Here is a 27,033-nt window from a genome sequence, read left to right on the forward strand (position 1 = left end):
TTGCCTGGAAGGTAAATTCACACTAATAAAGGAAAGGTCATCCTGCTTCAAGCACAGTATCTCTCATTAGGGGGACTTTAAAATGAATCATGTTATTTCCTTTTTGTAAACTATTTCAATAAACAGTATGATGATGTTAGAGACATTTATATTTCATCTTTACTGCATTCCTGGGTATTATAATTCTAAGTAGGACATGCATGCTTTTATATTATTCTTAGTTCCAGGTGTGTGTGTATATCTACATATATATATATCTCCATCTTGTTTATATATTATATATCTTTTATAGATATACATAGTTTGCCTACATATAATTATCTGTATAAAAGTATATGTGTATATTAAGCCACTAAATTTTTCATTTTTTGTCCATTAGTTTGAAGAAAAGCTGTTATTTAAGTCAGAATTTCTTTTATTTTTCAACAGTTTCATTCTTGGCACAATTTTTTAAAAATTCATTCATGGCAGATTCAAGTAATCATTTTCATTATTTATCTCGTCTGCTGAAAAATCAATGTACTGTGTTAGAAAGAGCAGAGTTCAAATTCTAGCTTTTCCTGATGCCCTCTTTATAACCAGGAACCCAAAGATCAGCCTCTATGCCTCAGTTTTGTCCATCTCTAAAATGTGTCAGGTCACACATAGCTCTTAAGTTTTCTATGGGATTAAATAATGTCATATGCATTATTTGACATGTACACAGCTTAATATTATATAGGCATTTCATGTGGTATATTATTATTATTACTTTTTAAGAGAAATTTAACGTTAAGGTAAATCATGCTCTAAAATAGAGATGCTGAGCATATTTAGAAGACTGAAACAAATTAAACTATTCCAGTTTAACAAAAGCCCAACAAATTTTATTTGCAAGTTAGTGAAAAATGAAGTAAAATTATATATACACCACCTAGTCCACAGGGCTAGAAAATGAAAATTGAATGACTGTTGACAAACAGTACCAGATGATCTGAAGAGACTACATATTGAAAAAAAAATGACATAGGAGTTCTATACCAAGAGACAAGCAGTTGGAAAAACAACTTTTGATAGATAATAAAACCAAGAGGAATATGACATTCAATTTGAGAATCAAAGTATTAAAGAATGATTACTTGGGGATATTTAAAATTTGTGACACATTAAAAATATTTAGATCAGGGATCTGAAAGGATCTTGACAAAATATCTATTCTGAATGGGTCATGCATGAAGAGTTCCAGAAACCACTGAAAACTACTTTGGATACTCAAGGGTATCAAGAAGTGACCTCCCAAATCTCCACAGACTTATACGTCCTAGATGAATTCCTTACCATCTTGTTAATTCTCACCCAAAAACAATAAACAAAAATAGAACAAAATTGCCTTTAATTTATATTTTCTTTCCCAAGAATAACAAGAGAAATTTGCAATTACTCTGGTGTGCTAAGAATGGCCTTTGGAAGACAAGAAAACAAATACATTGAATACAGAATGATAACCAACTAACTTGATCACAATCAAATGGTCTTCAGTGAATTAATTAATGTATATAATATATTTATATATAATAAATAACCTAGATAAATAATGAAGTAAATAAATTCAAACACCTACTACCCTATACATAACATTGTGCTGGACACTGAAGAATGCCACAAGTTACAATTCTTGTCCCTAAGGATCATACGATTTCATAGAAGAATTACAGATACTTTAAATATTTAATAAGATTACACTGAGTGGCACAGGCAGAAACTGCTGTCAGGGTTGACCAGTGCAGATGAAATGATAGGTGATGCCTTCATGAAGCATGTGAGGGTTACAGTGATGCCTGAAATGTGGAGAGTGTGAGCAGATGGAGAGAAAGGAAGGAGCTTCCAAGTGGAGGGCCCCGGAGAAGCCGGAGTAACTATGGCACATACAAGAACATGACTGAGACAGGCAATGCCACAGTGAAAAGCTCCAGGCAGACAGAGAAGATCAGGAGAAAGATCTCTAGCTGCTGCTTAGATGGCAAGTTGGCAAACCTTACAGGTGCCAGATCTGTGTACGGAGGTTTGGAGAATGTCTTTGTGGATCTGACAGGTCACAGCAGTTCATAGATCTGGTATCTGGGAGAAAAATCCTGAGATAAGAATTGGCCAGCGCAGGCAGCAAGTGAAACTCAAGTAGTCAGGTTACACCAGAACTTGAGCAGCCAGGCTACCTACCATTAGGTAGCAAGGAGCAAACCAAGCAGGGACCCAAATATGAGGTCAGAGATTTTGATATGGGGGGCCCTATTCAGTTATTGAACCACCTAGGCCAGTAAAGGCCCAGATGATTGTGTAAAGCTGAATCTCAGAAATGTTAAAACCTTTTTTCCTGCTTACAAGATGAAGTGGCACCAAAGCTGGGACTAGAACCCAAAATGCTTGACCACCTAGCCATAACTCTTACTCAGTGCCATCTATCAAGTTCCCTGATCCATTGTAATTTGCTGCTTGACTCATTGAGTTTGTTTGGTTTCCAGTGAATGGGAAGGATTGTAATCAAGTAGTTCCCCAGTCACTATAAGTTGGAGGTGGGGGTAAAGGGGGTATGGAAAGAAACTTAGGAGCTGCAGTTCTAACCTGGGGTTTGACAGTTATGTACAGGTTGGGATGTTGTGCAACCAGCTGGTGTCCCAGGAAGCACCCTAAGAACTGTTAAATGTCTGAGCATGATTATGGGACCTGTACTTTAGGGTAGATTCATATTTTCTAATTAATTTATTCAATAAACACTCATTGGGCTCCTCCATAATTTCCGCCATTCATGGCATTATTTGGCTTACCATTCATTCTGGTGTTAGTGGCATGGAAGTAGAGTTGTAAAGCTTAATGGTCTGGGTCAATCCTTCTCCTAATGATATTAACTCAGTTGCAAGACTGCTCAGTCACTCATTCCACAAACATTCACCAAGCACCTACAGGTACTAAAGGAAGTATGGTAAGTAGAGTTGTGCTTAATCAGCAGTCAGACTCTCAGCTCTTCTACTCAACTAGCTGTGGGACTTAGCTCTGATAATGAACACACACAGACTACAGGGTAATTATGAGCAATAAATGTGTTCAGACACTTAAAACACCTAGACTGCGGCCTGGCATATATTAAATGCTCAATAGATGTTAGCTATTAACTAACACCTATTAACTAAAAATAATAATTATTTTTAAAGACTAGATAAGCCAAAGCAAAGATGGCTTCTAGAGGTAGAGATACTTGTGTGGGGCTTTGACGTGCTAGTGGACATTTTCTATTAAGGAGAAACAGAAGAAAGTCATCTGAGGCAAATGAACATAGCCTATGAAAATAATGGAGGTGTGACGCAACACAATTCGGACTGCTCGCTCTGGCTGGAGTCAGAAGATTTGGACGCAGAAGCCAAATCACAAAAGGCCCTATGTGCTAAGCTAACGAGTTTGAGTTTTATATTTAAAGCTATGGACAGCCATTGGCAGGTTTTGTGATAGGGGCATGACATGAGCAGTTTTGTGCTTTAGAAAGATCATTCTGGCAGTAGTGATGGAAAAATCACTTGGAAGCTCTTTGAACAACATGGGCAGGGCTGGTCAAAATAAAGACAAGAGGTGCAATCAAGAGGAGGTTAGGAGGAAGTCTTTATATGACTTAACTAATTAGACATGGGAAATGGGTGAGAGAGTACAGGATGACAAAGCTCTAAGACTTGGGCAGCAATGTCAGGATGGCCCATTTTTTGAGATGGGGAAGACCAAACATGCAAAACATTCAGGGATGGAAGTGCTGAGTTCAGGTTCAGAACTACTGGGATCTAAAATGTGGAATATCCAGTGGGTATAAGGTGTCCAGTGGGCATCTGGATATGAACTTGGAGCCCATACGTCAAGTTCCCATTGGAAATATCTACCTGTGTGTCATTAGAGATACAAATTTTTGAATTGTGGGGTTTTAACTTGCAGCTAACAATGGTAAAACAGACAGATAAAGTTGCCCAAGAAGAGAAAGACACTGAGAGAGTGATAGAAAGAAAGAAGAACTAAGTCGATGCGGTGAAAAATCTTATTAAGATACCTAAAGGTAGAGAGAGAAAAGTAAGGATATCCCCCTATGGACACACATATGCTTAAGAAGAAATCCACCTAAATCTGTATGTGGGCCATTTTACAGAGCAAATTGTATTGATTATGAAAGTCAAACTTTTTCTGGCATTCATCAAAACCACTGATAAGCACAAAAATAGACCCAAGTATATGTGCACAAAGGAATGAAAAGAAACAAAGGAAATCCCAAGATTTAGGGATTGAATGATTTGAGAAATTGTAACATAATAGTCATAAACAGGCGATTTCATAAGACATGAACACTGTACATATGCAAACAGAATGACTAATACAGATACACCTATAATCTGCTTTTGAGTCACTTACATAAATAAGACAATTAAAACCACCCCAGTTGACCAGCATGATGGCTGAAGCCTGTAATCCCAGCTACTCAGGAGGCTGAGGTGGGAGAATTGCTTGAGTCCAGGAGTTTGAGGCTGCAGTGAGCTGTGAGCACACCACTGCACTCCAGCCTGAGTGACAGAGTGAAACTCCATCTCAAAAAATCACCAGACAAACAAACCAAAAAAACTCACCCCAACCCCAATCAGACTGGAAGTCTAATTTCTATCTGTCTCCCATAGAAATAAAACTGAAATACCAAATGAGCATTACCAAGACTAATGCTAGAATAGCCCTACTGAAGCTTTCAAGCAACATAGTATGGTATATAAAAATAAAGAATATTGGTTCATAAATTGGACATTTCTTGATTCAAAACCCAGTTTCTCTACTTGTTAACTATGGGATGATGGACAAGTAAATGCATTTGTTCATGTCCCTGTTTTTAAATATTTAATGAGGTATAATAATATAGCTTTTATGGATTTAATATTTGTGGTTTTCTCAAAATTTGTACATTATAACTTTAATCTCCAGTGCAATGGTATTTAGAAGTGGGGTCTTTGGGAGATAATTAGATTATGTCATGAGGTCAGGACCCTCATTATGGAATTAATTCACTTATAAAAAAGAAAAAGAGACATGAGATATCTCTCTTTCTGAGAACACACACCTAGGAAAGGCCATGGGAGGATACAGTGAGAAGACAGCTATCTACAAGCACAGAAGCAGGTCCTCCCAGACACCAATCTGCCTGCACCGTGATCTTGAACTTGCCAGCTTCCAGAACTGTCAGAAATAAATTTCTGCTGTTTAAGCCACCTAGTTTATGGTATTTTGTTATAATAGTCTAAGAAGACTAAGATAATATCCCACTTATAAGTTGTGAATGAGGACAAAGTTAGATAAACTAATAGTTAATAGTTATTTAGTTCTTAGTATAAGTAAGGCAATGCACTAAACTCTTCACCCATAACATCTCTTTTAATTCTTCCAATAGCTCTCTGAGGACTGGACTGAACCATTAATCAATGGGTCCTGTGGGAAATGGATCTTTTCTTTTCAAGACATTTGAATCTGGGGGCAAGTGAACTGCTTCTTAGAAAACAAGATTCCTAGATAATGGAATCTTATTTTCTTGTTTGTATTTGCTGTCATAACATTTATGCATGTGCCCTTCTCCAAGTTGAACTAGAAAGTATCTCAGCCTGTAACTCAGAAATCCATAAGCTGTAGGCAGTTTCTGATTCCGCTTCTTTATCTCAGGATGACTATAATATAATGTGGATCAATTAACAGACAGTTGTATTGATTCTGAAAGTCAAACTTTTTCTGGCATCCATCAAAACTTCTGAATTTGCAGATTCTCAATTTATGTTCTATTGAGCATGAACTTAGGTATTATGGCAGGTACTTTGCTATGGGTTTCATATGCATTAACTCAATTCATCTTTATAATACCACTATGTGTTGATGTTACTACCATAACGATTTACAAACAAGCAAACTGAGATACTTGAGCTTACTTGACCAAAATCACAGAGTTAATACACACAGTGGGAACATGTGTCCCCTATTTATCATGTCCTGGTCAATACTGAAGTCATAACATTTTATCTCTGATATACTTTTCTTTATGTGTATTACAGGTCACTTTTTATTTTCCCATGATTTACACTCACAACAAAATGAGAACTATTACAGGGGACTGTATTACATACTCTCAACTAATGAGAATTAATACACCATACAGCAAACATTATCAACAAGACTATTTTAGAAGCACTACTTATAGAAGAATCTGCAACACACACAGAAAAAACAACAGAAGAATGTCATGGCTAGGTATTAAAACACAAGTTCGAGTAAATGGTCCAGGACAGAAAGATAATGATGAATAACCCACTGCCTCTCCACCCCAATATCCCAATATTATGTGGAGTGGGATGATTGGTCAACAGTTCTACAATGTCTAGCTGGAAAAAAATCTATGGCAGAGACAGATTAGGATTTCAGAGATTTGAAGAAAATGGATTTTTTTGGCGGGGTGGGGGGATAGAGTCTTGCTCTGTTGCCCAGGCTGGAGCGCAGTGGCACAATCTTGGCTCACTGCAACCTCTGTCTCCCAGATTCAAGCAATTATTGTGCCTTAGCCACTTGGGTAAAGCATGTGCCATCATGCCTGGCTAATTTTTGTATTTTCAGTAGAGACAGGGTTTCGCTATGTTGGCCAGGATGGTCTTGAACCCCTGGCCTCAGGTGATCCACCCTCCTTGGCCTCCCAAAGTGCTGGGATTACAGGCAGAATTATTTTTAATACCTAATCTGCATCTGCAAGAGGACAGTGCTATAATGACTATACACAGGCCTCTACAACACTGATTCAAAGAAAACTCACATTTCCAAGAATAATTCTCTCACACCCACTCCCCATATTACATTGGCCTTGCATATTTAGTGTTTGCCCTGACATGCCACTAAATGATATTACTGTAAGCCCAGCTGGGTCCACCCTTAAAGCCTCCAACTTCTGAGACCCTTGGTAGAAGATATCTTAACATGTAATTTAAGTTTTGCCCTTATGCAAAACAGAATTTTAAATAACATTAGGAAAGCTAAAGTGTTAGTGAGCAAGCAGACAGCTTTCTAAAGCATTTCTACAAATACCAATGAACTTAACTATTTGTTTTCTCTAGAAAGGCCAGACACATAATAATTTGAGGTCAAAATCTTCTGTGATCTGGATTCCTGAATATGTGACACCACTGTTTCCTATAAAGATCTACCGACTGAGTGAATGGTTGGTTTGCCACAGCCATTTGTTCCTAAGAAGAAGTATAAATCATATTTGTGTTTATTTACCCACCTATGCACAGATAAACTCTATCCAATTAATTTACTGCAACTTAGGTGACCAGTGTACATAAAATGAGTTCTTCTCAAAGCCAGAAAACAAGACCCAATATTCCTTTCTAACAAAGCAAAAGTGGTTCATGACCAGGATAAGTCAGAATTGAATCTTAACATGAGTAAAAGTGGGCACTCACTCTTCTAAAGAAAGACATGTGGGGACACAGATATAGAAAAGACAGCAACAAGAAGATTCATTCTAGGGCTTTCAGAAAGTGGAACCACAAATGAAGTTATTGTTTGGCAGGAACAGAACACTAGACAATAGATTGAAAGGGGGCAGAGATGGTGACCTAGAAAGGTTTTAAGTGGATAGATTTTGGCACTAAAAATGTAGCAGACAGTATTGAGGATTTAGTCAACTAAGTCAAATTAAGACGTAAGGACAGGAGATGCTGCCACTCAGGGCTCATCTTAGGTTGGAATGATTTGGTATCAGGATGAGAGGAGCACTAACTTGGTACCAAGTGACTGAGCATCCGTATGTACTTCTTGCATACAGCAGGTATCTGATATAGCACCAAGCCTACACTGAGGGGTTAGAATTAGCCAGAATTTTATATCCGAACTTATAAACATATAAAGGGACCACACTCCTAACCACTGAAGTTGGATTTGAACTGTCTACACCATCGACCAGATTTCACTTCGTGGGAGGTAGTGATATTAAAACTATCTTTAGAAAAATATTCCTCAAGATGGCCATTACCAACCTATTTGTGGAAACTATGCAGTTTTAAATGAAATCCTAAAATGTAATATTTTTTTCCAACAGCTAGAGATGTTAATTCAAACCATGTGTGAAATCGGAGAGAAGTGGAACTCAAATCAGACCCTATCAAGAAACTCTCTGAGTTTTCACAAGATAATTTGCCCAATTTTTTTACATTGCCACTAGTAGAATACCTTTTGTATTGCTTTATGTTATGTTATGTTATTTTATTTTTTAGTGTGTATGTGTGCTTTGAGAAATTTTGAATCTGCTTCTAGAGTTTGGCTGAGTTCAGCTGTTAAAAATTTACCTTCATCATCCATCCTCATTCTTTTTAAAACTCCCATTCCATATTACCTCTTTTATTACTATTACTATACTGAATGAGTTTTGCTAGCAAAGAGATTGGATTTTATACTTTCACTAGTGATTTAATAGAAGTTGAAATTGGTAGCTGAAATGGAGACTTTAGAGTAACAGATAATCAAAGACTAACTATCCAATAATTATTTTATTATTTTGAATAAAAACTATCGGTTAAGTAAAATGCAAAAGTAGACTTACCTTTAGTGTATCCTGAAGACAAAATAACATTTTTGTCTGGCTTGATACCTAGTGACAGTAAGAATGTAAGCAATAGGAACTGATTTTTTAAAAGTAATGTTATTAATATTATTTAGGATCTCGCTTTCTATATGTGTATTTCATATTGGGACTTTGATTTGTGTTGTCTTCACAAATCATTCCAAACTTTTTTGTTTTGTTTTGTTTTTTGAGACTGAGTCTCACTCTGTCGCCCAGGCTGGAGTGTGCAGTGGCACGATCTCGGCTCACTGCAAGCTCCGCCTCCCGGGTTCACTCATTCTCCTGCCTCAGCCTACTGAGTAGCTGGGGCTACAGGCACCCACCACCACGCCCACCTCGGCCTCCCAAAGTGTTGGGATTACAGGTGTGAGCCACCACACCTGGCTCATTCTAAACTTTTCATAAATTAACAAAGGTATGAGTTATACAGGCCTTTGTCTTACATCGTAACCTCCTTTCTACTCTTATTTTGCTCACTTCTTCTCTAGAATAATAAACTAGCAGACTACAGTTGATTGAAACAAATAAGCCTGAACTATGCCAGTTTCAGACATAAGGACTTGGTAAATATATATATTTTTAAAACATTTGGCTTTATTTATGAAAAGCCTTCAGAACTGTATGAAACATTTAAATACATATTTTGCAATATTATTTATTGAACATTCACATGCCCTCAAGTTCAAATTATTTTTAAAACACCATTGATATGCTTTGGTTGTGCTCCCACCCAAATCTCATCTTGAATTATAATCTCCATAATCCCCAGGTGTTGAGGGCGGGTCCTGGTAGGAGGTAATTGTATCATCGGGGTGATGTTCTCATGATACAATTACCCCATGATGTTCTCATGATAGTGAGTGAGTGCTCATGAGACGTGATGGTTTTATGAATTTGACAGTTCCGCCTTCACACGCTCACTATCTCCTGCTGTGAAGAAGGTGACTGCTTCCCCTTCTGCCCTGTAAGTTTCCTGAGGCCCCCCAAGCCATGCAGAACTGTGAGTCAATTAAATCTCCTCTGTTTAAAATTACCCAGTCCTGGGTAGTATCTTTATAGCAGTGTGAAAATGGACTATTACAACCATAATATCCATTACCTCAAGAAATTCCACTATTGAAGTATATGATGATAAAATTTTGCTTTGTATTTCTTGTTGAGTTGCAAATTTCAATAAGAAGACAAGTGAACAGCAATTCACACTTGGCATAAATGTTAAAAGTCATCTTTTGAATTATTGCAACAGCTGCTATTTTCAGGATTGGTAGTTATTTCTGGTTGCACCTCTGCAACTCAGATCTGCCTAATGTCTTTGGCCATTAGGTTCAGAGTGAACCACTGCAGTTATGATTGATCTTAGCATTACTGTCTATTTGTCTGAGACTTTCAGAAGTTGAAAGCAATGCTAAAATATTTCACATTATAATTTACTAGGTCTTTATAAAATGCTCCTGCCCATATTACTTGTGGCTTATCTTAAAGTAGCAGCTTAGTTATCCTGCAATCTCAATTAACAGGCACTGAGCAACCACTATATGTCCAGCAAAACTAAAAAAATGCCAAGTAGCTCCTACATTGCTTTGAAGTTAGCAGAACTGTCATGCTCTGAAATCTCATTATTGATAATCTATATATATAATTAGTGATGGGCCCAACTTTTATGCTTCCTCCATCAAAAAAGACGATAACTCTCTTTATCTTTTATCACTCACCCCAGACCTTCCTCCTCTTTGGGGTCTTCAGCTTTCTCAACTTTTAATCAATCCAAATACATCTTGCCTTAGACTTCTACTAAATGGCTACCTATCACCATTCCTAATCTATTTTTTTTAGTCTGAAATATAGGCATTGGTAAAGTCTGCAAAAGCCAGAACTACCTCTTCAAAAGCCTTCTCCACGTATGCTCCAGGAATCTCAGACATCTAATCTTTTCATTAGTGCTACTTACTTCACAATGACTGACATTATCACACAGTAGAACAGCATTTATTCTCAACCATCCCTAGTTGTTTGCACCTCTAAACTTTTCAGATTGATGTTTTGTGCAGTTCATATTTATTTTAAAATTTCTATCTAATTATATTGATTTAAGTTTTGATAATTCATTGCCACTGAATGCTAATACAGGCATATTTCAGAAATAGTGAAAATTTGATTCCAGATCACAGCAATAAAAGTGAAAATTACAATAAAGCAAGTCACACAAAATTTTTTGTTTCCCAATGCATATAAAAGTTAACACTGTAGTCTATTAAGTTTGTAAAAGCATTATGTCTAATAATACAATGTACACACCTCAATTAAAAATACTTTATTTCTAAAAAGTGCAAATAACTATCTGATCATTCAGCAAGTCTTTTGGTTGTGAAAAGTCTTGCCCCAATGTTGATGGCTACTGACTGATCAGGATGGAGGTTGCTGAAGTTTGGGATGGCTGTGGCAATTCCTTAAAATAAGACAACAATAAAGTTTGCCACATCAATTGACTCTTCCTTTCCAAAAGATTTCTCTGTAGCATGGAATGCAAAGCTGTTTAAGAGCTTTTTTTTTTTTTTTTTTTTTTTTTGGTAATGGAGTCTCGCTCCGTTGCCCAGGCTGCAGTGCGGTGGCATGATCTCGGCTCACTGCAACCTACGCCTTCCAGGTTCAAACTATTCTCCTGCCTCAGCCTCCCGAGTAGCTGGTACTACAGGCGCATGCCACCATGCCTGGCTAATTTTTTGTATTTAAGAGTCTTTCATGCACAATAGGACTTCTCGCAAAATTAAAGACAATCTTCTCAAACCTGCCTCTGTTTTCTTAACTAAGCTGATGTAATATTCTAAATACTTTGCTGTCATTTCAATAATGTTCATGGCATCTTCAATAAGAGTGGATTCCCTCTCAAGAAACCACTTTCTTGGCTCATCCATAAGAAGCAACTCCTCATCTGTTCAAATTTTATCGTAAGATTGTAGCAATTCAGTCACATCTTGAGGATCCACTCTAATTCTATTTCTCTTCCTACTTCCACCACATTCGCAGTTACTTCCTCCCCTGAAGTCTTGAACTCCTCCAACTTACCCATGGAGGGCTGGAATCAGCTTTTCCCAAACTCCTGTTAATGTTTATATTTTGATCTCCTAGGAATCACAAATGTTCTTAATGGCATCTAGAACAGTGAATGCTGTCCAGACGGTTTTCAGTGTACTTTGCCTAGATGCATCAGAGGAATCATTATCTATGGCAGCTATAGCTTTGTGAAAAATAGTTTTAAAAAATTTTTCCAGGCTATTTAATCAAGTTACTTACAACATTCACATTCCTGAGTATACTCCATTGAGGTGACATCATTTGTTTTGGAATTTTTCTACATTCCACTTAAAAAGTGTTTCCTAAGAAACCGAACTTTTCTGTCAAATACATATGATCAAATAGGAGAACTGGGTTCATAAAATGGATTCATTGCAAACTTTATGTGTAAATGCTAAACATCAGTAAAGTAGTTCTTTATTCCATCTTCTTGCCTTATGTCATGAAGCATAATAAAAAAATTTATGTGCCCTGGAATTACGAATGCCGACAGAAAACACTTGTTGCACTTGTCCACAGTTTTCAAGTACGTGTTTTTCGACAGCCACATGTTATCTATGAGGTTGCAAACAGCATGAGCTATGGGTAATGACGGTTGTCTTTGGATTCTACTTTCCCAGCTGGGAAAAAACTCCATTTCAAAAACTGGATTATCATGGTGGCCAATAATTACAAAGTGGAAGCTTCCAGACATTGTCTTCAATATATGGCTCCTGCAGTGAGACAACATTGTAACAAAGTCAGTTCCCACAACTGAGACTCACACTTGGTGTATTCAGCCAATAACAAGACTTGAAAGTTGAAATTACTCCTTGATCCATGGGCTGCAGAATGGAAGCTGTGTTGGCAGGCATGAAACAACAGTAATCTCCTTGTACATCTCCACCAGAGCTCTTGAGTGACTGGGAGCATTTCAATGAACAGTAATTTTTGTTTTAGAAAAAGGGAATCTTGTTTCCTGAGCAGTAGGTCTCAACACTGGGCTTAAAATATTTAAAAAACCATGCTATGGACAGATGTTTTATCATCTAGGCTTTATTGTTCCATTTATAGACAGCACAGGCAGTGCAGATTTAGCATCATCCTTGAGAGCCCTGAGATTTTCAGAATGGGAAATGAACAATGGATTCAACTTAAACTCACTGGCTGCATCAGCCCCTAACCAGAGAGTCAGCCTGACCTTTGAAGCTTTGAAAACAGGCATTGACTTCTCTTTAGCTGTGAAAGTCCTGGATGGCATCTTCTTCCACAGGAAGACTTTTGTTTATATTGAAACTCTGTTGTTTAGTGTAGGCACCTTCATCAATGATCTTAGCTAGATCTTCTGGAAACTTGCTGCAGAAGTTCTGGAAACTTACTGCATCTTCTGCTGAGCGCTTGCTTCACCCTACACTTTTATGTTAACCTCAGGAACCAATGTCTGTTAGCTTCAAACTTTTCTTCTACAGTTTCCTCACCTCTGCCAGTCTTCAGATAATTGAAGAGAGTTAGGGCCTTGTTCTACAGTAGACTTTGGCTTAAGGGAATGTTGTAGCTAGTTTGATTTTCTACCCAGACCACTACAACTCTCTCCATATCAGCAATAGGCTGTTTTGTTTTCTTATCATTCATGTGTTCACTGAAGTAACACTTGTAATTTACTTCAAGGACTTTTCTTTTGAATTAACAACTTGGCTAACCATTTGGCACAAGAGGCCTACTTTTGGCCTGTCTTAGTTTTCAACATGCTTTCCTCATTAAGCTAAATCATTCCTAGCTTTTGACTAAAAGTGAAAGGCTTGTGGCTCTCCTTTCAGTTGAACACTTAGAGGCCATTGTAGGGTTATTAACTGACCTAATTTGAATATTGTTGTGTCTCAGGGAATAGGGAGGCCTGAGGAAAGCAAGGAAGATGGGAGAGCGGGTGGTAAGTGGAGTAGTCAGAACACATACATTTATCAATTAAGTTCATCGTCTTATATGGGCATGGTTTGTGGTGCCCCAGAACCTTTACAATCAGAGATCAAAAATTACAGATTATCATAACAGATACAATAATGATGAAAATGATTGAAATATCAGAAGAATTAACAAAATGTGACACTGAAACACAAAGGGAGCACATGCTGTTGGGAAAATGGCACCAATAGACTAGCTTGAGGCAGGCTTGCCACAAACCTTCTATTCATAAAAACTGTACTATCTGCAAAGCACAATAAAGCAGGTGCAATAAAATGAGGTATTCCTGTATATAAAAAGGGAACAAGAAAGAGGCCCAAAGATTACCTTAACAGGATAGAGACTGCAATCTGTGGATACTGGAATTAGCCAAAATTATAACCATAAATGCATGGGCTAAAATGGAATTACATTTCTATAATGCTTTTAACTTCCGTAAAATGACTTCACAAGTAAGCAAAGATTATGAACTACTAAAAACATGCAAAAGAAGAAATGCAAACAGCTAGTAAACAGGAATAAACATTCATTCACATTACTTATCAGAGAAATGCACACTACGATACTATTATCACCCATTAAATTGTGAAGGATTTAGATCATATTTTGAATGTTGTGAGGGTACTGTGTAATTATACATATTTTTATTCAATGCTGATGGGAATATAAACTGGTAGATTGTCCTGGAAAATGATTTGGCACTATGTATGAAAAGGCTTTCAAAGGGCACATGATTTTGGACTTAGTAACCACACTTCTGGAATAATTCCTAATGTACACATGTTCATCATCACAGCAATAAGTATAGAAAAACAAATATGGAACAAACAAAATATATAAACAGTAGAAGAATATTTGTTAAAAATTTTCTGTGAATGGATTAAATATTATACTGTCAATTAAAATTATATCTTCAGAAACTAATTATTGGAGAAAATATCATACAGTAAATAAAGAATAAGAGCAGAATATGAAACTATCTATGATATGAGACAAATTTGTAAATTATACATGTACACACACAAAGCCAGAAAGAAATATATGAAATATATGAAATACCAATCTGGTCATGGGTTTATAGGGAATTATTTTTGTTTTTTCAAATTTTCTTATTTATTATCCTCATAATCAACATTCTTCTTTAAAACTATTTTTACATATCTTTACCTTTACCACAGAAGGTCATAATTATGTGGTTCCTCTTCTGAAAACCTATCTGTTGGTGAAATGAACATATCTTCATTAATTACCTTTTCTGATTTATGAAATTTTTAGTCTTCCAATATCAAGTCACAAGAGATCATTTCAAGAATTAGCATATGCAGGTGTGGTTCCAAGATGGCCAACTAGGAACAGCTCCAGTCTACAGCTCCCAGTGTGAGCGATGCAGAAGACAGGTGATTTCTGCATTTCCAACTGAGGTATCAGGTTCATCTCACTGGGGCTCCTCAGACAGTGGGTGCAGGACAGTGGGTGCAGCGCACCAAGCTTGAGCAAAAGCAGGGTGAGGCATCGCCTCACCTGGGAAGTGCAAGGGGTCAGGGAATTCCCTTTCCTAGCCAAGGGAAGCTGTGACAGACAGCACCTGGAAAATCAGGTCACTCCCACCCTAATACTGCATTCTCCAATGGCCTTAGCAAATGGTACACCAGGAGATTATATCCCACGCCTCGCTTGGAGGGTCCCACACCCACAGAGCCTCGCTCGTTGCTAGCACAGCAGTCTGAGATCCAACTGCAAGGCAGCAGCAAGGCTGGGGAAGGGGCACCCGCCATTGCTGAGGCTTGAGTAGGTAAACAAAGTGGCCGAGAAGCTTGAACTGGGTGGAGTCCACCACAGCTCAAGGAGGCCTGCCTGCCTCTGTAGACTCCACCTCTGGGGGCAGGGCATAGCTGGACAAAAGGCAGCAGAAACCTCTGCAGACTTAAATGTCCCTGTCTAATAGCTTTGAAGAGAGCAGTGGTTCTCCCAGCACGGAGTTTGAGATCTGAGAATGGACAGACTGCCTCCTCAAGTGGGTCTCTGACTCCCAAGTACCCTAACTGGGAGGCACCACCCAGTAGGAGCAGACTGACACCTCACACGACTGGGTAGCCCTCTGAGATGAAGCTTCCAGAGTAACGATCAGGCAGCAACAGTTGATGTTCAGCAATATTCACTGTTCTGCAGCCTCTACTGCTGATACCCAGGCAAACAGGGTCTGGAGTCGACCTCCAGCAAACTCCAATAGACCTGCAGCTGAGGGTCCTGAATGTTAGAAGGAAAACTAACAAACAGAAAGGACATCCACACCAAAACCCAATTTGCATGTCACCATCATCAAAGACCAAAGGTAGATAAAACCACAAAGATAGGGAAAAAACAGAGCAGAAAAGCTGAAAATTCTAAAAATCAGAGTGCCTCTCCCCTTCCAAAGGAACGCAGCTCCTTGCCAGCAACGGAACAAAGCTGGATGGAGAATGACTTTGACAAGTTGAGAGAAGAAGGGTTCAGACAATGAAATTTCTCTGAGCTAAAGGAGGAAGTACAAACCCATCACAAAGAAGCTAAAAACCTTGAAAAAAGATTAGGTGAATGGCTAACTAGAATAACCAGTGTAGAGAAGTCCGTAAATGACCTGATGGAGCTGAAAACCATGGCACAAGAACTATGTGACGAATGCACAAGCTTCAGTAGCTGATTCCATCAACTGGAAGTTAGGGTATCAGTGATTGAAGATCAAATGAATGAAATGAAGTGAGAAGAGAACTTTAGAGAAAAAAGAGTAAAAAGAAATGAACAAAGCCTCCAAGAAATATGGGACTATGTGAAAACACCAACTCTACGTCTGATTGGTGAACCTGATAGTGACGGGGAGAATGGAACCAAGTTGGAAAACACTCTGCAGGATATTATCCAGGAGAACTTCCCCAACATAGCAAGGCAGGCCAACATTCAAATTCAGGAAATACAGAGAACGCCACAAAGATACTCCTTGAGAACAGCAACTCCAAGACACAAAATTGTCAGATTCATCAAAGTTGAAATGAAGGAAAAAATGTTAAGGGCAGGCAAAAAGAAAGGTTGGGTTACCCAAAAAGGGAAGCCCGTCAGACTAACAGCTGATCTCTCGGCAGAAACTCTACAAGCCAGAAGAGAATGGGGGCCAATATTCAACATTCTTAAACAAAAGAATTTTCTACCCAGAATTTCATATCCAGCCAAACTAAGCTTCATATGTGAAGGAGAAATAAAATCCTTTATGGACAAGCAAATGCTGAGAGACTTTCTCACCACCAGACCTGCCCTACAAGCGCTCCTGAAGGAAGCACTAAACATGGAAAGGAACAACAGGTATGAGCCACTGCAAAAATATGCCGAATTGTAAAGACCATCGATGCTAGGAAGAAGCTGCATCAACTAATGAGCAAAATAACCAGCTAACATCATAATGACAAGATCAAATTGTCACATAACAATATTAACCTTAAATGTAGATGGGCTAAATGCTCCAATTAAAAGACGCAGACTGGCAAATTGGATAAAGAGTCAAGACCCATCAGTGTGCTGTATTCAGGAAACCCATCTCACAAGCAGAGACACACATAGGCTCAAAATAAAGGGATGAAGGAAGATCTACCAAGAACACGGAAAACAAAAAAAAGCAGGGGTTGCAATCCTAGTCTCTGATAAAACAGACTTTAAACCAACAAAGATCAAAAGAGACAAAGAAGGCCATTACATAATGGCAATGGGATCAATTCAACAAGAAAAGCTAACTATGCTAAATATATATGCACTCAATACAGGAGCACCCAGATTCATAAAGCAAGTTGTTAGAGACCAATAAAGAGACTTAGTCTCCCACACAATAATAATGGGAGGCTTTAGCACCCCACTGTCAACATTAGACAGAGCAATGAGACAGAATGTTAACAAGGATATCCAGGAATTGAACTCAGTTCTGCACCAAGCAGACGTAATAGACATCTACAGAACTCTCCACCCCAAATCAACAGATTATACATTCTTCTCAGCACTAAATCACACTTATTCCAAAATTGACCACAAAGTTGGAAGTAAAGCACTCCTCAGCAAATGCAAAAGAACAGAAATTATAAAAAAACTGTCTCTCAGACCACAGTGCAATCAAACTAGAATTCAGGGTTAAGAAACTCACTCAAAACCGCTCAACTACATGGAAACAGAACAACCTGCTCCTGAATGACTACTGGGTACATACTGAAATGAAGGCAGAAATAAAGATTTTCTTTGAAACCAATGAGAACAAAGACACAACATACCAGAATCTCTGGGACACATTTAAAGCAGTGTGTAGAGGGAAATTTATAGCACTAAATGCCCACAAGAGAAAGCAGGAGAGATCTAAAATTGACACCATGACATCACAATTAAAAGAACTAGGGAAGCAAGAGCAAACACATTCAAAAGCTAGCAGAAGGCAGGAAATAACTAAGATCAGAGCAGAACTGAACGAGATAGAGACACAAAAAATCAATGAATCCAGGAGCTGGTTTTTTGAAAAGATCAACAAAATTGACAGACTGTTAGCAAAACTAATAAAGAAGAAAAGAGAGAAGCATCAAAAAGACACAATAAAAACTGATAAAGGGGATATCACCACTGATCCCACAGAAATACAAACTACCATCAGAGAATACTATAAACACCTCTACACAAATAAACTAGAAAATCTAGAAGAAATGGATAAATTCCTCGACACATACACCCCCCAAGACTACACCAGGACGAAGTTGAATCCCTGAATAGACCCATAACAGGTTCTTAAATTGAGGCAATCATTAATAGCCTACCAACCAAAAAAAAAGTCCAGGACCAGACAGATTCACTGCTGAATTCTACCAGAGGTACAAGGAGGAGCTGGTACCATTCCTTCTGAAACTATTCCAATCAATAGGAAAAGAGGGAATCCTCCCTAACTCATTTTATGAGGCCAGCATCACCCTGATACCAAAGTGTGGCAGAGACACAACAAAAAATGAGAATTTTAGACCAATATCCCTGATGAACATCAATGCAAAAATCCTCAATAAAATACTGGGAAACCGAATCCAGCAGCACATCAAAAGGCTTATCCACCATGATCAAGTGGGCTTCATCCCTGGGATGCAAGGCTGGTTCAATACACAGAAATCAATAAATATAATCCAGCATATAAACAGAATCAAAGACAAAAACCACATGATTATTCAACAGATGCAGAAAAGGCCTTCGACAAAATTCAACAGCCTTCATGCTAAAAACTCTCAATAAATTCAGTATTGATGGGATGTATCTCAAAATAATAAGAGCTATTTATGACAAACCCATAGCCAATGTCATACTGAATGGGCAAAAACTGGAAGCATTCCCTTTGAAAACTGGCACAACACAGGGATGGCCTCTCTCACCACTCCTATTCAACATAGTGTTGGAAGTTCTGCCCAGGGCAATCAGGCAGGAGAAAGAAATGAAGGGTATTCAATTAGGAAAAGAGGAAGTCAAATTTTCCCTGTTTGCAGATGACATGATTGTATATGTAGAAAACCCCATTGTCTCAGCCCAAAATCTCTTTAAGCTGATAAGCAACTTCAGCAAAGTCTCAGGATACAAAATCAATGTGCAAAAATCACAAGCATTCTTATACACCAATAACAGACAAACAGAGAGCCAAATCATGAGTGAACTCCCATTCACAATTGCTTCAAAGAGAATGAAATACCTAGGAATCCAACTTACAAGGGATGTGAAGGACCTCTTCAAGGGGAACTACAAACCACTGCTCAACAAAATAAAAGGGGACACAAACAAATGGAAGAACATTCCACGCTCATGGATAGGAAGAATCAATATCGTGAAAATGGCCATACTGCCAAGGTAATTTATAGATTCAATGTCATCCCCATCAAGCTACCAATGACTTTCTTCACAGAATTGGAAAAAACTACTTTAAAGTTCATGTGGAACCAAAAAAGAGTCTGCATTGCCAAGTCAATCCTAAGCCAAAAGAACAAAGCTGGAGGCATCACGCTACCTGACTTGAAACTATACTACAAGGCTACAGTAACCAAAACAGCATGGTACTGGTACCAAAACAGAGATATAGACCAATGGAACAGAACAGAGCCCTCAGATATAATATCACACCATCTACAACCATGTGATCTTTGACAAACCTGAAAAAAACAAGAAATGGGGAAACGATTCCCTATTTAATAAATGGTGCTGGGAAAACTGGCTAGCCATATGTAGGAAGCTGAAACTGGATCCCTTCCTTACGCCTTATACAAAAATTAATTCAAGATGGATTAAAGACTTAAATGTTAGACCTAAAACCATAAAAACCCTAGAAGAAAACCTAGGCAATACCTTCAGGACTTAGGCATGGGCAAGGACTTCATGTCTAAAACATGAAAAGCAATGGCAACAAAAGCCAAAATTGACAAATGGGATCTAATTAAACTAAAGAGCTTCTGCACAGCAAAAGAAACTACCAGAGTGAACAGGCAACCTACAGAATGGGAGAAAATTTTTGCAATCTCCTCATCTGACAAAGGGCTAATATCCAGAATCTGCAAAGAACTCAAACAAATTTACAAGAAAAAAACAAACAACCCCATCAAAAAGTGGGCAAAGGATATGAACAGACACTTCTCAAAAGAAGACCTTTATGCAGCCAACAGACACATGAAAAAATGCTCGTCATCAGTGGCCATCAAAGAAATGCAAATCAAAACCACAATGAGATACCATCTCACACTGTCTAGAATGGTGATCATTAAAAAGTCAGGAAACAACAGATGCTGGAGAGGATGTAGAGAAATAGGAACACTTTTACACTGTTGGTGGGAGGGTAAACTAGTTCAACCATTGTGGAAGACAGTGTGGCGATTCCTCAAGGATCTAGAACTAGAAATACCATTTGACCCAGCCATCTCATTACTGGGTATATACCCAAAGGATTATAAATCATGCTGCTATAAAGACACGTGTGCACGTATGTTTATTGTGGCACTTTTCACAATAGCAAAGACTTGGAACCAACCCAAATGTCCATCAATGACAGACTGGATTAAGAAAACGTGGCACATATACACCATGGAATGCTATGCAGCCATAAAAAATGGTGAGTTCATGTCCTTTATAGGGACATGGATGAAGCTGGAAACCATCATTCTTAGCAAACTATCACAAGGACAAAAAACCAAACACCGCATGTTCTCACTCATAGGTGGGAATTGAACAATGATAACACTTGGACACAGGAAGGGGAACATCACACACAGGGGCCTGTAGCATTCGGAGATATACCTAATGTAAATGATGAGTTAATGGGTGCAGCACACCAACATGGCACATGTATACATATGTAACAAACCTGCACGTTATGCACATGTACCCTAGAACTTAAGGTATAATAAAAAAAAGAATTAGCATATGCATTAAGGCTACTTTATGTTAAGTTATGGACTTGAGTTTGACTCACCTTACATCTTAATTACAGGCTCCTATTCTGTTAAAGTTCAATTTTTGAGTCAGCATCTAAGTGTACACATACTGTAATTTTCAGGGTAGAGAGAGTGAATATCTTGTTCTGTTTGAATATCTTTATATTTTACTTTGAAAATACAAGAAAAACTAGAGGATATAAACAAAAAAACTATTTTAAATATAGAAAATAGAATTTGACTTATATAAGTTGTATGCAACCCTGGTTGTACATGGAGTCACCGAAGAACTTTAAGAAACTATTGACATTTAGGTTGAATTCCTAAAACTCTGACTTATATAGTCTGAGGTAAGACATGGATTGGGGAATTTTTGTTTTAAAGTTTCTAAGAATACCAGTGTTAAGAATTACAGGGGTACTTCCTGAAACATTCATCATTCTTTATTTGGGTCACAATCCTGTGTGTATGTAGATTTTTTTTCTTTTCACCTACATATCCTTTTTATAATTTTAAGGACTTCTTGGAGTTCATTACCTCACATGGCCAGGGAATGCTTTTTTCATCACCAGCCATATTCTATTAACCACCAAGAACTGTTGAAAATACTACTGAAAAGCCTACTAGGTATTACATAGCTCCAAATACAGCTACTTATAATCTCTTTTATCAGCACCAAATGCATGAAGTTTTTGGTGATGGATTAGATATGGATGATAAAGAAGAAAGCAAGAAAGTGATGTTAAAAGGGACTCCAAGGTTGAGAGCTTGAGCAACTATATTGAAAGTGGAGCCACTCCTGAAGATAAAGAAGAGTGGGGTAGATCAGGCTTACAGGAAGAGCTCCTGAGTCCAATTTTGTACATGTTGAGTTTGAAGTGCTCTTATGACATCCAAATGGAAGATGTTAACGAGGCAATTGGATTCTGCATATACAGCTCAAAGGCAAGAAGAAAATGAATAGAGGGGTTCATCCAAGGGTAGGATTTTCCTGGATGGAAGAAAACACACAGAAATACATACTAAAGAGGGCAGGAGGGTTCTATGACATTGACAAGAGTTTATTACAGTGGCGGCTCATGGTCTTCTAAACTAGATAGGGAGGGAAGGGAGGTTGGGAAGGGACTGGTGTGTATAAAGAAACTGGAGAAACACATTGGCTCACAAGTTTCTACAAAGTTTTCAAGGCAAATTACTAAGATACTTTACACATTTCTCTGACATAACCTTGGACTTCTCCCCACATTCTGCTGTGCTCATTATGGCATGCCCCTTGGTGCCATCTTTATCCATTAAGTGAAATTTGCTGGAGGAATCTCAAAAATCTTGTAGAAGTTGACGGTGGCCAAACTTTTATTTGCGGTTCTCACTTCCATAACTTTAATTTTTGTTTCAATTCCTGCAAAGCCTGTACCTAACTGAATTCTTTTCTCCTCGCTTCATGGGTATACTGGCTTTCAAAACACCTCCAGCTGTTTTGTCTTTAAGTTTTGGTGTAATGGGCTATTTAACCTTCCAAACTGGCTGTACTGACCTTCATTCTCTTCATAAACATCAACCTCTGAATGATCCATGAAAGCGCCTTGCTTCTCTTGTCTCCATGTTAACCAAGGTCTACATAAGCTTCTTACTTATACTTTTATTTTTGCTATTTATTTTAAATGAATTTTTCTTAGCATTATTTGTTACTTTTTCAAATGTAAAATATTCTCTTTTCTGAGAGCTTTTTTTCTCCTTTTTTATTGTTTTCACCATGTTTATGTTAAATCCTATACTGTTCGTCATACTCTGAGAGTAAAAATTAGTTACGTGTTTTTTATTTGTCTTTCCAACACTGCTCTTAATATATTATATATTCCTGGACTCAAATCCTCATTTCTTCAATTATTATTTTTTCTTAGTATGCAAAGATAACTGTCAATTTGCATACCCACTATCTGTTCTTTTTTAGTAAATAAATTAATATTTCAATTAAGCTCATTTTCCAATTTTGTAGTATATTCTAGATTATCAGCATATGAATTCAGAAAAATATCTCTCCTAAGAATTTTCAAAATTGATTTAAGTAATTTTCATCACATATTCCTTTGTTACCTCTGTCATCTACTCGTCAAGTCACACTAAGAGAAGTTCCTTAAACTCTTCATTGAAAAAGCATTTGAACATTTTTTGCGCCCCCAGCATTTGTGATACAGAAGACATTGTTCACATTCTCCAGGTGTTCAATCTAAGATGAAGAGATCTATGTAAACAAGTAATTATAATAATTTGTGATAAAGTTCTGAAATAGGAGTGTCCTCAAATCACCAAATGTGATTCTCAGCACTGGTATCCTGAGAAGCTTGAAAAGAAAAATTTCAACATCCATGGCCTGCCACAGACCAAGCAACTTACACTTCTAGGGAAGTGACCTGAGCATCAGTTTTAAAAGTTTCCAGATGATTCAAATGTGCAGCCTGGATTGTGTTCCTTTCTAGGGGAAAAATACTATAAAGGAGAAGAGAGCACTTATCTTTGTCTGGAGTGGGGAGAATATGAAGGCAAGCTTCTTACAAGGGCCAGTAACAAAAAGTTAGAGCCCATCAGGCTTAGAAGGGCCAGGAGGAGGCACTTCAGACAGGTGGAGAAACTAATTCAACCCAAAGCAAGAAATAACCTAATGAGTAGGTTGTCATGGCTGGAAAGTGGTGGGAAGGAGCAGGGAAGGAAACCACAATGCGAAGACAGGACTTAACCAGGCTCTGAAGTGTTTCAAAAAGTGCACATATTGTCTTATGCAAATGGAAAACCATTGTGGATTCTTCTTCCCTAACGAAAAGTTTCCCAAACACTGCTGCCATAGGACTGTCCCAGAAGAAACTGTTTCTGTAGATATGGGAGAGACTTAGACAGCTCGACTTTAGCAAGCACCCCAGGCAATTCTGGTGATCCTGGAAGTTTGGGAAACACTAATTTAAATAATACAGTCTCTAGAGAATGGGGAAGTAGCTGTAGGGCCTTTGAAGTCTTTGGCTAGAAATCAAAGAACTTGAAAGTTTATATTTTCTGTTAATTACATTGTCTGGTGAAAGCTAGATTTTAGGAAGAACAAACAGCATATGCAAATAAAACAATTGGTTATAAGTATAATGTTGACCAGCACTGTCCAATAGAAATATAATGTGAGTGTATAATCTTGAGGTTTTTATGTAATTTCATGTAATTTTGTTGCAGGATCCTTGAGGTGTTGCTTTTCTGGCCAGAAACCTTTGTGGCCAGTGATTCCTTTGCCCAAGAGGCACCCAAATTTTGCTCAGGCTGCTGGGCTTGTTCTGCCAACTTGGTCTGGTAGGCTGCACCTGGCTCATGCTACTGGCAAGGGGGAGTCATGCATGGAGCGGCAAGGGGTGTGTTAGTGAGCGTGGTGTCTGAACATTGCACAGTCAAACATGCCAGCTGCCATGGTGGGGCAGGCAGCTCCAGGTGCCAGCACTGGTGCTGGCTCTCTGTGAGGCTGTGGCTGGACCAGGCACACCACAAGCAGCTTCCACGGCTAGCAACGGGGTATGTGGTAGCACCCAGAAGCTTGGATATGCCAGGAACCACAGGACCCCAAAGAGGGAATCACAGCCCTGGCTTGAGGAGCTCCCAGGTCTGGGCTCCCTGGAGGGCCACAGCTCTTCTCTCCTTCTCTTTGCCAGCAATGTGGCAAGGAAGGGGCATGTTTCAGCCCTGTTTGTGTTACAACTCTTTTAGCCTCACCATTTGGAGGGTCTCAAATTCTTGTCCTGAGACCAAGAAGAATGAGGTACGCAGACAAGTGGAGGGTGAGCAAGATGAAGAGGATAGAATAGCTCAGAGGAGATCCTGAGGGGGTAGCTCTATTACACAGCCAGGGTGTCCCTCAGGGGGAAGCTCCATTCCCTAGCCAGGGTGTCCTATCAAGTGTTCAGCTCCTAGCAGAGAGAGTAGCTCCTCTCTGCAGACAGGTCATCCCAACAAGTGTTCAGGTCGCAGCAGCCAGGGTAGTTCCTCTCTGCAGCTGGTTGTCCCATCTTCTGTCCAGCTCTGGCTGAGCCTGGGGCCTCAGAGGGGAGGAAGTGCATGCTGCTTGGTTCATGGGTGACCATGGCTGGGCCCAGAAAAGGCACCACAAGTTCCCACTCCAGTCCTCAGGACTGGAAGCCTAGCCCTCAGCCTTCAGGCCCTCCCTGGCCTGAAGGTGGGGCCTCAATGGGGACCCACCGCTTCTGCTCAGGAGCCTGTCTGCCTCCTGCCACCGTCCATGGTGCCCAGGCTGCTGGAGTCAAGGGGTACCTGCAGGCCAGTATTTGAGCTGTCCTCAGCACCCAGTTGGTTTTCCCCACCAGGCTTATCAGTGCCCAATGTCTGGAAGGAGCCAAGGTGGCAGGGGACTGGCGTGCCAGTGCTGCTCCAAGTGTGCACACACCCAGCCGGGCTCAGCTCCAACCCCTCTCCGAGATCGGAGTGGGTGCCAGGAACAGGGAGAGGCTAGGCAGTGGGAGCAGACAACCACCCCTGAGTCTGCAGGGGAATGGGAGCCTTCCCAGGCCCTCAAGTGTACAGAGGTGCAAAGATGCCCAGGTTCAGTGCCTTGGAGGGCAGGACTCTTACCCGCTCTGTGGAGTGTGCAGGTGGCCCCAGCAGCTCAGCCCAGCCCTAGTGACCCCCAGGGTGGCAGGCTCCGGGGGATTCCTGCTTGTCCCTGGCTCCCACTGGCTCCTGGAGTGCAGCACCACCCCAGGCCCAGCTCTGCCTTCTCCCTGTGCCCTCCAGGCAGCAGTGGTGGGTGAGAGTGGCAACAGGGGGCCAGGGTCTGGAGCAGTAGAGGGTCCAGGCCTGGGAGCAGGTCCTGCCCAGGCATGTGAAAGTGGGGGTGGTGCAGTCAGCTGCCTCAGGGACATGGGGCACAGAGGACCAGCGTCTGCCATTGCTGCTCCCATAGCCACTCCTGGCACCATTGGCTGCACCTCCCCACTGCAGCCAGCATGATGGCAGCAGCTGCTGTGGATATCCCCGCCACTGCCATCAATTTGAAATTTTTCTAGTAGCCATGTTTTAAAAAGTAACAAAGATGTCAAATTAATTTTAGTAATATATTTTATTGAATCCAAAATACCCCAAATACTACCATTTCAACATATAATTAATATCAAAATGATTAATGAGATATTGTAGACTCTTTTGTGTTTGCAATAGTCTTCAAAATCTGGTGTGTACAGAACATCTCAATTTGGGACTAACCACATTTCACATGTTCAATAGCCACATGTGGCTAGTGGCTAGCTACTGTATTAGATGGCACAGAGTTAGACTAAAGGTACATGGTTTTCTCATCCACAGTTTCAGAAGCCAAAGTGATGTTCTGTGGTAGTGAATCTCACAAGTACAGAGAGAAATGTGTTCCCCTCCAGAATTACCAATGTGTCTATAGACAATAGAATGGACTGCCTTGTAAACCTGAGTTCATTTTCACTGGACTGCTCCAAGCTGTAACTAGACAACCACCCCAGTGAAATGCTGAAGAAAGCTTCATGTATCATGACACAAAAAGCTGGATGAGAAGATCTCTAAGGTTAATTCCAGTCTAATTTTCTATGTCTGATACTGACATTTGAAATCACACATTATGCTTAGGTTATTTCTTAAGAAATACATGCTTTCTCTCTCTCTCTCTCTCTCTCTCTCTCTCCCTCCCCCCTCCCACACACACACTCACAGAGTACACATATACACATATATTTACATATACATGTTAGGGTACATCATTTACTTAACTGCAATACATTCTCTAGTTTCCCATTCCTACTGGTCTGCCACAGTTGTCACAGAACCGTTTCAAACATTCCCTTGGACCGTTGCTGAATTCCTGAAGACAACACAGTCTTTAATTGACTTTCCTTTCCTGTTGTCCTCATCCCTAAATGTTTTCCC

The 27,033-nt window shown here is 39.3% G+C and overlaps 1 protein-coding gene and 1 pseudogene across 1 annotated transcript in view; both read right to left on the reverse strand.

Annotated features, from left to right (window-relative positions):
- Positions 1-27,033, reverse strand: part of EYA1 (EYA transcriptional coactivator and phosphatase 1) — a 341,835-nt gene that overhangs the window by 230,741 nt on the left and 84,061 nt on the right. The gene's annotated exons all lie outside the window — the stretch shown is intronic.
- On the reverse strand, positions 11,991-12,422 carry LOC106635043 (trafficking protein particle complex subunit 2-like; annotated as a pseudogene).

The sequence above is a fragment of the Pan paniscus genome, chromosome 7 (assembly GCF_029289425.2).
Source record: "Pan paniscus chromosome 7, NHGRI_mPanPan1-v2.0_pri, whole genome shotgun sequence".
Classification (NCBI taxonomy): Eukaryota; Metazoa; Chordata; class Mammalia; order Primates; family Hominidae; genus Pan; species Pan paniscus.